The following is a 14,063-nucleotide window of genomic DNA, read 5'->3' as shown; positions in this document are numbered from 1 at the left end:
GTCGCGGTTTTGAACATTTTATGGTAATACTTTCATTTGCACTTTGCTTATATCTTGTTTGAAGTTTAAATAAAATATATTTTTTATGATATTTAGATATGGTTTTATTTATTTAATTTTATTCAGAATTCTATTCAGTTTTTCCAATTTTCTCAACAGTTTGTTCTTTTTATTCTTGAGTAAATTTGACGAATATGACTTGTACCTGGTTCTGCTGTTGTTTGGACTTTTTGATGACAGATAAATATTCATTTCACAAGGTTTTGGTTTGTTTTCGGGTAAGTAGATTAAATATGGTTGTTGATCCCAAATGAAATCAAGAGTAATGAATCAGTTCTCGTACTTGAATGGGTCCATTTGTTCTGGGAAAGGTGGGCCCCGAGATCAAAAAGGCTAAGAACCCCTGCTCTAAAGTATCTTTTATTCATTGACTTATTTATATTGAGCGAAAAGAGGTTGTGCAAATGAGCATTACACACACAATCACACCTGAGAACAGTTCGCCGCAACTCATTAAGCGCTGTCTATGTTTGCACTGTGGGAGGAAAGCAGAGTGCCCTCAGGCATCCAATGCAACAATATAAGAAGTACTCACAGGAAGAAATCAGCTCCCACAAAGTGCGCACGCCACCCTTGAAGCATGAGTCCCAACATACGCTGCATCTCACTGGTCACTAGTCTGCTAGTGTCAGAGAACTCAAGTGAGAGCAGTGAAAGCGTGACAGAACTTGGAGGTAGACAAACAAACTGCTAGCTTTAGTTGGAATTCACCAGACCTGCAGTGTTTTATCAGGCGCGATAAAATGCCCTCCCTCGGGATTTACTGCAGCAGTACCATGGAGCTTGGGCTTAATAAACATAATGATGTTCAGCTAGAGAGATGAACGAGTGCTTTTGAGTCCATCCTAAAACACAACATAACTTGTCATGTAAATTTGCCCTATTTAATGGCACGATTTAACACTTTATTCAACACCTCCATCAAGGTTATATTCAATCCTCTCAATGGGCTCAGAAACCTTGAAATCAGATCTTCAGTGTTATTTTTATGTCTGGAACTGGTGAAGAATGATGGGTTCAGACTGTCCCTCCTTCAACACTGTGGAAATACATCTGCTCTGACGGCGACATTAGAGCCTTAATTCACACAGAAGGGGGACATTGGAGGTTAAATGGAGCACAGCAGACTGAGGCACACTGTGGTCTCCTAATAGAAGCGGGCAGATTCGGTCAAATGAGAGGGAGGTCCTGGACCACTTTCAAATGAGGTTGGCGATTTCAACATGAATACAAACACTAAATGAATGACCAAGTCGGATTATTATTTACTATTTTAAAACGAAACAGATTTAAAAATTTTCGCTGACTCAGCTAACCAACACAACATCCAGTAGGAAGCCAACCATATGCAGCCGCCGTATCCTTACAACACAAGAGATTCAGGGCCAGGGAGGGGTCCATACTCTTTGTCGCGACATAAATCTGTGGTCCATCTTGGGGAATTCAAGGGCCCAAAGATGTATCATAATTATTATGTTATTATGTATATGCATTATGTTATAAATACATAATCTAATAAATGGAAATGCAGATATTAATATCAGAAGTAATCACACATTGAAACTTGGTGATATAATGATTTAAATAGTTTACATTATGTCTGTTTTATTTGAAGATTGTCACTGTAAATAATATGTATTAATTATCTATTTAAGTTGTCAATGACTATGTAATAAAAAAAATGTAAACTAATAGTAAAAAAAAACTATGTAAGGCACATATAATAAAAGAAAAATATTCAAAGATAATTGTGTATTTATTTATTCTTTTTTTTTTCATTTGTTTTCAATTTTAAACTATAATATAATCCCCACATCAGATGAAAGAAAATGAAGTTACAGGTTCACAAGTTCACACTGTACTGGCACTTACTAATAACAAAGGAGGCGCCTCCTGCTGTGTGAGTCATAGAGCTGAAAATCTGCTTTAAAAAAAAACGTCTATGTCGGATGCTCAGATCATAATTGTTGCATGATCTTCAAATTTGAGACCAGTCTTTCGGAATGTCTAGAACATATTTCTTCTTGAGAATATAAATGCATACTGGTGCTGAAGCAGGTCCTGTGGTGATGTATATGTTTGCCTGCCCTGGTCAAACGTATAATTTAATCTACCACAGACAAATAAGGATGGATGGTAGCAATATACTGAGCTGGTGCATTTACATTTTCAAATGTATGGGTTTTTCAAAAATGTATCCTCTGCGACCTTTATTGCTATGCGCTACATGTCTGTAAGACTATGTGGATATAATGCAAACTCCCCGGTGAGCACCATTTTAATGTGGACTAAACAGACTTTGTTCATCCGTTTATAAATGAAACAGATCCTAATATTCGAAGGTAATGATCTTCCTCACCTGAAGAAAGTTGCTAAGGCAACCAATGGGAGACTCTACCCCTGAAGTGGACCATTCATATCAGCCAGCAGAAGGCTATAGAGTGTACTCTGTCATCATACTCAATCTTCTGTAAATAGTAAATATATGAACTGAAATCCATTGGATTTTCAGCTGCCATAGTTCAGAAAGGCCAGTACGATTAAATCCTCTTTTTCTTCAAGGATGATATTCCTGTTTAGTTCCAGCGGCTCCGGGTGAAGGCCTAATGGTGACAAGAAGCTTTCAGTGTTTAACTGCACCTACTGACAGACGCGACATTTTAAAACATCCCTTTCAGACCTTACTTTTTTCCATCTTACGATGTCTTTCTGTTAATGCTTCCACAGAAATGGGCCAATCTTCTCCCTATAAAGCTTCCATTTCAGCTTGTTTTAGAGAGTCGTAATGAGCATTTGATGATCTCTGTGAACAATGCCGCACACTAATGGCAGAGACAAAGTTATTTTTAATACCTCCAGCTCAACTTTGTCTCTCATTTTCTGCACTTATTATTTGGACAATTAATGTGCAGTGGCTGCTTTGCTGTAACTGAACAAGCATAAACGAGTAGTACAATAAGAACAGGGATAGTTTTTCCCCCCAAAAAAACACATTTTGTAAGCAACTAAAATGTATTTTTCTGAAAAACTGACAGAGGCAGAAGAGCACCAAAAACACAGCAGCTAACAAAACAGCTGGATGATGCATACAAATCTGATGATACTCACCTTCATTGTCAGATCTCAGTTGCACCACTATTCAAGTCTATAATATAATATAATAATAGTATTTTTAGACTCAAACTGGAATGAATGGGGGGTGTAGCCCGGCAGAATTAAGGTTTTTAGCATTGGTCATTTTCTATCTTCTAGTGTTGGTATTTATTTGCATAGATTACTTGTTGGTAAATCCACTTCATGCCAATGAAGATCAATCGAAAAGGCGTCTTTAAAAGAGATCACCAGCTCCAGATTACGTTGCCTTCAAATACAACGCATATGTGCATCAGATGGTTTTGCACCATAACAAAGGAGTCCTACTATCAAGGATGATGAAAATATATTTGTGTTTGATTGTCATTGTTCCCTGGCACAAAAGATATGGTTAACCACAGATGTAAAAGTAACAAAACTTTAAGTATATTTGTGGAGTATAAGTACAGGATTCCAAGGTAAAGTCTAAATGTCATCCGTTGGAATTGACTTATATAGTGTTTTCTATTCATCTCACTGGACAAAGAGATGGTGCCCTGTCGGGAGTCACACCCATGATAAATTGGGCGCCCAGGGCCAGGCCGCAAAACTGCATCCTGAGGGCCGCAAGTTTGAGACCATTGATTTAGTAATAGAAGATTAAGATGAAAACACTTTGCCTTTCAGGAGTCACACTCAATGAGAGAGGACTCAGAAGAGAAAAACACAAAAGAGTTTCATGCCTGAATGAAATGCAAGACATTGAAATTTCTGAAATGAATTGAGGGAGATAAATTTTATTTAAACCTTTAAACCTTAGATCGTTGTAGTGCTTTAATGGGTGGACTAGGAATGAAACATATCTATATATAAAGCTATAAATGGGCTGATGCAGGCCCCGTTGAGCTTGACATGCCTTTTATGGCTTATTTCCTGAACCGAATCAGCACAATGCATTCAAAAAGACACTGTGGCAACTTGCAATCTTGTTAATGTGTTCCAGTCTCACCGCTTCATTTCATCTTTCAAAGAAAAGTGTGTGGTGGAAATCAGACAGACAACAGCCCTTAGACTATTTTCCTCTGATGTCTACACACATAACAGAGCTACACGATCAGACGTCCAGTGGCTTGACACATGGACCAACAGCCTGCTTGACGCTTCTCAGTCTGTCAGCTCCAACAATGCTCACTGAGAGAAGCCAGAGTTTGGAGAATTCCGCTGTCAATATCTTCCACTCAGGAGCTAAAATGCTTATGTTTCATTGATCTATTTTCACATTCATCCACCATCCCAACATAGATGAAACACCACAAAACTTTCATGATTAATCTTTAATTGTTTTGCTTTAATGGATATTTAATGACATTATATGGAACTTACTTGGCAGGGGGACAAACAATTTTCTATTAATATTTCATTCATATTAATAATTTATTATTTTAGGACTCATCAACTTAATGTATTCTACAGTGTAAATTCAAGCACCCATAGCGTGAAACTGCCTCATAAATTTTCTTCTAGTTGGATGTTTAAGTATTTTTGCTTTGAACAACTACTTCAATCTTTTCATGTTTCGTCTGTTCACCTTTGATCACTATCCATACTCTTGAATCAGTGGTCTCCTTCTCTCATAGTTCCTCCAAACACATCATTGCTTTTCACATTCCAAACTAGCGCACCAAATCTTGCTTGTCCCCATCTGGTCATTTGTTTTTGTTTAGTTTTTTTCACTGAACTATATACAACCTGTTTGCCTGTATAGCAATAGTTCTGTCGATCTGCTAAAGACCAGTGGCAAAACTTTTTACCCAGTTATCATCTCCTTCTTTATGCTGGGTGATGGAATCATGAACTTCTGAACCCCGCAGAAGCATTTCCCAGACAGCTTGCTCTCACCATCCCATAAATGATTTTGTTCATGATAATGTTCCTTCTCATCTTTCTCTCAGACATGATGGCTAATACCAAAATGGAAGTGAAACAGATGCTCTGAAACAGAGTGAAGACATGAACAGATTCATTTTATTTTTGATGAACCAGGGAAGAAGGAGCTTTTAGCAGCTCCTGCTGTGTTGTTTATAGTCATCGTTCAGTTTAACAGAGATGGGAGTGAGGTGCCTTGGACAGGTTGTGAGGGGATGTCAAGACAAAAAACAGTAGAAGCAAAATAATCTAGTCTTACACGGATGGGAAAATAAGACTTTTAAATAAGGACAAAGGGGGTGTAAAATCAAAGTGTGTAGTTTTCAGATTTTTTTTCCTTTTATGTGCAAAACATTTCCCTTCCCATACTGTAAAAATGTGATTTTTTTTTTCAATTGGCGAATATACTGGCGAAGTAACTAATGTGAAAGCACTTCTCCATTTATTTGAATTAAATTAAATGCGCTCAAAAAGGTCCATCCGTGAAAGAAGGAATGACTTGTCAGACTATCATTTATCCGGGGGCATCATAACACGGTATGCAAAGACAATTGCCTGGGAGCATCCAGGACCATCTCCGTCTGTAGAAAACAATGAAAATGAGCCTCGGAAATGTCCCACATGGGGCCCTTTGCTGGTCGCTAGGGCTCCCCGAGATAAATGTCTGATGGTGATTTTGCACCATAAGAGCTATACAATTACAAGCCACTGGAGACACAGCAATGGCATCTCAATGCTGCCACGTGCTGTCCCTTAGTCTTGAAGTCGAAAGCCGCAATGATGAAGAGTATCCATCCATCAGGCCCTGCGAAAAGGACATGAAAACATTAGGATGATGAGAAAAGAAGGGGGAACTTTAATGTGTCTCGCTTACTTCAAAACAGGCCATTTTGTCGCAGCAAACAACAGTTAGTTTACTCACCATTATATTATTATATGATAGTAAAGTTAAGAGATGTTATTTCTGCGCAGTTGTTGATCTTCTCTTTTTTGCAGCGTAATGCTTTTGTTTTCAGATGTTTACCCTGACCACAATGTCGACTCGCTCTGTTGAAACTGATCTGTGTCTGAAATATGACTGTATTTTAGATTTTGGCAAATGACAGCTGAACTTTCTGCAAATGTTTTTGTCAAACAAACAATGTTGTTGTGAACTCAGCTGATGTTAATGTTATGTAATTCATGTGTAATGATTCATCCTGTTTTGTTTTTAACTGTGTCAGATCCCTCCCTCCAGAAGGTCTTAAAATCCCCCTGAATTTAACATTAATATTAAATGTCATCGGCCATGGGGAATCACAAACACACAAAATGACAAAGATCAAAGAGCATTTTTGTGTAACAGCAAAATGACACACACCGCGTCAGTTGGTATTTACATGTTCGCTTCAGGAGAGAAGTGTTTTCTTTCTTGAGTGTGACCAGTGAATGCAAGGTTTTTGAAGGAGTATGAAAGCTTCTGGTACAAATATCAAAAACCTCCAATCGCCAGTCATCCATGCGTGCGAGTGACAATTTCATTTGCGCTGGCAGCTTGTGAAAGTAGACAGATCTACAGATGATTCAAGCCAATGGTCTCAGGGCGACTCACAGCATTTTAGTTTGTCCTCATCTCAGACCTCGTGTCCCATGAGTCTATACAGTGAGACATCTGTCAACTGGTGTTCGTCAATCCCTAAACCAAACTAAAGATAGAATCACGTGGGTAGAAGACGTCTGCATCATTTTACCACAGCTGTCTCTGCGGAAGAGAGGGGGAGAATATTGAGACATTTCTCAGCTGTACAGTGGGAAGCAAGGGCCGTTCCAGAGAGGTGGTTGATATAATCAATTGGTTTACTGATGTCATAAAACTGCTCCAGAAATATTGATGAGCACACGAGCAAAACAACATAATAAATGGCCAGCAATTTCATAAAAGGGTCTCGAAAGCTGTGGGAGAACATAAAACTCCACACAGAAGGCCCTTACGTCTGAGTTATATTCTGTTTGCCTTCAGAATTAAACATTAATCGGGTTCAATGATAAAGTAGACTTTTAATGCTGACAGTATCTCAACGGCAAATAATGGTGGGACTTTTACTTAGTTTCACAGTTTGAAATATATGATCATCTTTTCAAACAATATAGGAACATCTGGAACTCAAACCAGCACAGCTGCTTCAACTGAAGCCACACCATGGTGGAATCTTTTTCACCCTGGCACTCAGAATATCCCTCCTTTCACGTTTTTCATCAAACATTGTCCATTAGTTTATTGTCCTCCTGGTGACGTTGGTACTTTGTCAGGTTTTGGAAATTAGAAATGTCTAAATGTCTTGGAGCAGGGTGTAGCAGTAGCATTTTGTAGCTCCAATTTTCTTTCTGGCCTCCATAAATTTGGTCTCTGGAACATGAAAAACAAAATGCCATTTATGTATGTAAAGAGTCATTGCAGCAAATAACTTCCCTCGCTGAGTATACACTTCTAAAATGGTGATGGATGACTTGAGTGGACAAGGAGCGAGAATGTTTTTGTCCAAAGAGTGTGCGGCACCTTCGGCTGTCTGTTCATTAGTCACTCTGGTCTCATGTAGCATTTTCTCAAAGGGAAATCTCACAGCGATGCTTTTGGCTTTATCAAGTTGTCATCTGGATTAGTGGGCTAATCTATTTTCAGAAGAAGAACAAGGCCATTGTCTGCTTGCAGGCTGGTTTGAAAATTTCCCAAAACAAGGTCGTGTCAGTTGTGTTGTGATGTGACATGTTGAATGAACGTCCTTGACTCTCTTGGACATATTCCCTCTGTTCTTCACAGTGTGATAAATCAAAGTTAAAATCCATCAAATATTTCAAATCAAATATATCAACGTTTTTAGCTCTTACTGAGCGAGTAACTTCAGACAAGGGTGACTTTGTGACTATGAAATCAAACAAAAACACTTGTAGCCAGTAGTTTTCAGATATTTTTACAGTATATAAGTTTAATATTTCAATCTGAGGGAAGTGAGATGTCACTTTTGCCAACTTTAAAAGCAACTCCTCATTACTTTCATTTCCTTGCTGGGGCAGAAGAGCGTCAGTGAATTCCAGTGGTCATTGGTGGATGAGTCAGTGGCCCTCGGCAGCATCCTCTTTATGATTCACATCTAAAGCTGAGGGTAAGACTGAAGATGCATCAGACGTTTGCCTTCTGGCTTAGCTCATTTTTAGATCTGCTATTGTTTTCATTGTTATTTCTGAGTCAAGAACAGAAGACAAAGTTCCAGCAGTGTGTGCCAATAGTTAGCCAAGCGTTGGGAACGCAGGAAGTTGACAATTGAAACTGAACAGAAACATATGTAAACATATGTGTCCAACTTACAGTCCCCTTATGTTCCTTTCATTTATTTATTTTGTCATTTGTTTATAGATTATGGATATTTATTTATTTTGTCATTTGTTTATAGATTATGGATATTTATTTATTTGTCTCCTGTTATTTGCTAGCTTGTGACTTCACTTTTTTTGCTGATGCGTTGTGGACGTCTTTGATGTAGGTTGTGTACCTTTAATGTCTGTGGTGTTTGTCAGTGTCTTTGTCATCATTGGCTGCTCTAATCTAATCTAAGTTCTTTTCTTGTCCTTGTTTAATTGAGGCATACAATACATTTATCTGAGAAAATCTTTTCTGTGCATTTCTGCCAGCTATAATGTTGGCAGCCAAAAATCCAACCTTCTCCGGTCTCATTTTCCCTCCAGCCAAACAAGACGGCCACAGGTACCGCCTCAGCATTTTCATGAGAAATGCTCCCAGAATATGAAAACAGGGTCCGTATGACAAAGCAAAGTCCTTTCGGCTGTTTCACAATGACGCGTGAGGTCGTGCTCCCGCTTTGCTATGTATGAATAAATCAATCTGTTGGATATAAGCTGGGACGGAGGACTTGGGAGGGAAGTGCCCCCAATAACGCCTCAGATGAGATGAGAGCCTGCAACTCAAGAGGGTCAACTTCTCTGGATTAGCTGTGGTTGTCAGGTTCTGGAGTCTGAGAGTTTATTAAAACCTGAGCTTGGTTTTCGATCACGTTCCAATATGTGTTCAATTTGTCAATCCGGGCTGTAGACCAGCCATATTTACACGGTAAGTTTAATTATATTGATATATGATTCTTAAATATACAAACAAAAACACTGGATTTTTTTTAGTGCTCGAACACTATTGGACCAAAACGTCACAGGAAGTACTTTGGCTCCCTCTAGAGTTGAGGGATGTTTACTCACTCTGTCACACTGTCGATCTTATTTCTTTTTCATTCATTTTCAATGCGCCACATTGCTGGACTTTCAGAAATCCAGGACGAGACTGAAACATGCTGATCGCAAGAGAGCAGAGGGAGACGGATTGGGCCGAATATGAGACAGAGCGGGTCAGAAGCAGGAGCCTGGTTGACCTCTCAGAGCAGGGAGGGAAGGTGACAGAATCCATTAATGATTCATGTAAGCTGACAGGACAGAGTAAAAATAAACTAACAGTCATGTGAAGAGAGACAATGAAATCATTTCTTTGGTCACCAGAATCGCATTGCTGTGATGAAAGTGTTGCGCTAAGAGCAGAGATAGATCAGAAAGTCTATATACTATCTATGTACTATATACTATCTGTCTATATATATATATATATATATATATATATATATATATATATATATATATATATATATATATATATATATATATATAAGTCATATAATGTCGCTGAATATGTAGTAAAGTTGTTACTGGTGAAGTCAGACCTCTGTTCTCAGGAGACGATCTATTTCCTGGTATAGTGATTTTAGGAAGCTCCACTGTCTTGTTCACACAAGTCAAAGCTGGATTCTCCTCAACTGCAAAGAAGGAAATCGCTCTTGTTTTGATTAACTCATGAACCGGAGCGTTTGCAGACAACTGGCTTTTGATTGATTGAATACGCGATGACTCTCAGAGGCGGGTGATTAAATAAGTCTCCCCATCACGGACCATCTCCACGACAACAAATCCCATAAACCCCTGATTGGACCTTTGTTGAGATTGATGGGACAGCAGTGTCAGACCTGATCGAGAACAGTGGTTCTACTGATCCTGTACAAGTGTTTTCCTCATCATGTGTGGACGTCACAGAAGGCAGCTGAGGCCCTTTTCCTCTCTGCCCTCGGCTTGATATTCAGGTGGCCGGAGGTGCCTCTGCTCTGACCTCAGTGCTGACTGGAGTTGTTTAACTGGCCCAGTCAGACAGAAGATTCATAAATGTGACAGAGGACATTTCAGAGAGTTGCACGTTCATTTGAGTTTTGGTTCTGAAAACATTGATCCCACGGCATCAGGATTAAGATTTAGGTTTATGTGTCAATACTGCCTTTTTTGTCATCGTCGGTAAGTTTTTGAGGTGTGTCGTAACAGTGAGCTATAGTAGATATGTAGAACCCACTTGCACATTCAAAGTAACAACTCGATAAAAAAGAAGAAAGCTATTACAGGCTTCACAGTTATTATTTGCAATAACCCACGTTTTCAGATTTGTCTCCAAACATTTAAGTTGAATCTCAACTGATGTCCTTCTGTGTGGAGGTAAACTCTTGTCTGTATTATGCGCCCAGAACTACTATTTGTTTTTAAGTTTTGACATACATTTTCATCCACCATCATTATCTCATTTAGTCTCTTTCATCATCTTGGCGATGACATCACATTCTATATTGTGCTGCACCTGGAATTGGTGGTATTCTGTCAAAGAAACTTTAAATACAAATAATCAAACAATGAATTCTTCTTCTGCGATTAATGGATCACTGTACATTTCCAGGTCAAATTCAAAGGCAGCACCGTGTCCTCGGCTGACAGGCAGCCACCAGACGTGTTTCGCCTTGTTGTGTAATTACAAACACTCACACGTAATTGCCTCACCTCAGATCAATGTGAACAGTCGTACAGAGAATCCAGTTACGAAACTACTGAGTCGTCACTGAAAGATGAGCGTGATTTTACAAGCTTCAATGCATGTTGAGGAAGGTGAGCTGAAAATGGAGGCAGCCGCTGACACAAAAGTGATTTAAAAGGGATTTAAAAATATATATATCAATTTGATGAAGCAACCAGAAAGTTTTAGGGGACATGTTTTATCATATATATTTTCAAAAATTGAATTAACCCAGTCGCAATAGATTTCATTTCTCTGCTCCGGTCTCAATGCTTAAATATTCCTACATTAACAAGACATTTAAAGGGTGTAGTTGAGATGTTAAAAGGCAACCCATCATGTAAATTCAGGCCTTCAGAGTGACAGACTGTTGAGCTTTCTCCAAAAGGGGGGAATGGTTTTTGATGGGGCGACTGTTTTGTAAGACCATGGCCTCAATTGCTGTGTGCTGCTTCACATCACAATGCTGCAACAGATCCTTTTGTGGTTTCTCTTCAGAGAGGCAACCAGCAGTATAAGTATTTAAATTACCTGCCTCTAGTTGGACGTCTTTCAGAGCAAAATGGTTGAAACATTTCAAACAAGACCTGAGAAATAAGAATACCAGCAGTACAGCTTTTGTTGTGGTTTTGTCACTGTTGTAAAAATACTTCATGTGAAAATACTTACCTTCAACAATCACTGTGTTGAAAGTTAAGCACGAATTGTCTGGATACGTGGTTAGTGAATCAATGCGTTTAAAACGTTATTGAAAACATAAAGGAAATACTAGTGGTGGGACTTTAATGAGTTAATTATGATTAATTAATTACAACATTAGTACGATTAATAAATTATGCCAATAATGTAATTTAATGTAACAGTTTGCTCTCCAGACAACAGGGAACCTTTGTAAGTGCAGAAGTTCCTGGTCCACTGATCACACTGATGCACAAGACACGTGGCAGCTAGGATGATAACAACAACAACAAACATGGAGGAATCCCTGAACAAACAACAGCATCTGTTTGCTTTTGTTCAAGGATGTTTTTCACTGCACAATGGCCAGGGCTTCCACTGCTCTGAATGTACTTGGAATTCTTATAAAACTGAAATTCTTATACAAATATTTTCAAGACATTAAAAGAGCTTTAGTTTAAATACGGTGATATAAACACTTGAATATAGCCACCATTTTGATTTATTGTGCTATTGTCAAACTGATGCAAAATAAACAATATTTTGTTGTCTGAATGTATGTATGGGTCCATCATTTGATTCGGTAATATACCAAATTCATTCAAATAGAAAAATGTGGTTTCTTGTTGCAAATAGTCTTATACCATTAAACTGCAATTAATTGAGATTAATTCATAACAAATTCTCTAATTATCTAGATTAATTTTAATCAAATCCCACCCCTAGTAAATACATGAGCAAAGCCAACTTTAAATTTCTCTCTATGAATGTATCATCCAGCTTTACCTTCTTCTCGTGATAATCTCATCTTGAAGGACAGTGAAGGCTGAAGTATCAAAGTACTACATGAGATAGTAGAACCAGATAAATAAGTGGACTCATCGCTTCAACGTCACTTTCATTCTCCCTCCCCTCAGTTTTACAGTGGCTTGAAGTAGCTTAATGGAAGAAGAATACTGAAGAGAAAAACAATAACTGTAACCATTAACTACCAACTACCTCACAGAAAACACCATCAGACAAAGTCCAAAATGTGTTTCGGACGACAGGGTCTGTCTTGAGGGTTGAGTGGTATTCAATTGAGCTCCTTCGTAGAGAAATGCAAAACAAAAATTATAATTCAGTTCACAGCAGCTCACAAAACTTGGTTTTTGATACCCATTTTTTAAATAACTCGTCCATGGCTGACCAGTATTTTCAGTTGTTCACCCTGAGTCACCTGAAAAACTTGTTCACATTTGACCTTGAAGCGTTTCGGTTGATGCCGAGTAGATAGGTTTCTTAAACGCGTACGTTTATTTAAGCAGCCATCTTATGTTCCTCATCCTGTGGAAAAGGGCAGCACCCTGGTTGACCTGCCAGACAGTCACCAGTAAACACATTCACGCCCAGGAGAGTCCAATTCACATGCATGACTGTGTTGTGTGTGGGAGGAAATGCCATGCAAATTTGAAAGACACAGCGCTGAACCACTTACTAGATATGAGCATCTCTTCTAGTCATTTTAAAACCTTGTTCATGTCTTGATAGTGTAATTCAGACAGCAAAACAATAGGAAATTATATAGAGCTGGTGATATGACTGAGGCAGGATCCTTGAGGGATCAAAAGGCGGCATTTATAATGGACTTGACAAAGATGTGGTCTGGTTATCCTGCTGAAACCTTTTGTTATGTTGGGGGGATTTCACGTCTGTTTTAAGCAAGAACATTAAATACAAAATGGTATGTTATTATATAAAACATTGACATATAATCCTTGTTTTTTAAAAAAAGAAGTAGAACTTGGGTTTCTTTATTTGAGGTTTTAAAATATCTAAATAAAATCCAAAATGAAAATACACCATATTTGAGGTCAGGGGTCAAACAGAGTGGGGGAGGGGGCCGGAAACGTTGGAATGGCTTTGGATCTTCATTAGGAATCATATTCACAATCGTGTCTGTTTGTTGACCTCTGAAAACTGTAGTTATTCAGACGTTCGTCGCTGGATAGTGTCGAGTTTTTCAGTCAGTCACGTCCAGGAAAATGGGATTGCGAAACCAGTCCGTCCGTGACGTGGTGGTGACGTCACTTGTAACCCACACAAAAAACGCGGCCCCCACGTCGCAGTCAGCAGAATCACTTTTCACAGCAGAGAGCAGCAACATCTGCCAACCTAGCCCGGTCTGCTGCTGCTGTTTCTAATTCCAGAAACGTACCTGTCGTTTCTCACGCTACCGTTTACGCCTCTTTCTCGTATTTATTATTCCTATTCTCTCTTCGTCGACTACACGGCCACTAAGCTGACGTCCTTTTAACGAAGGTAAGCTGCTATGCTAACGTTAGCTTCCGTACCGGCTTGGTCGTGAATCATCCGTCAACTCGGCTAAATTCCTTCTTTTATATGTACTAGTGTGACTACAGGGTTGATA

This window comes from Synchiropus splendidus, chromosome 5, assembly GCF_027744825.2.
Source record: "Synchiropus splendidus isolate RoL2022-P1 chromosome 5, RoL_Sspl_1.0, whole genome shotgun sequence".
Lineage (NCBI taxonomy): Eukaryota > Metazoa > Chordata > Actinopteri > Syngnathiformes > Callionymidae > Synchiropus > Synchiropus splendidus.
This window is presented reverse-complemented; position numbering follows the sequence as displayed.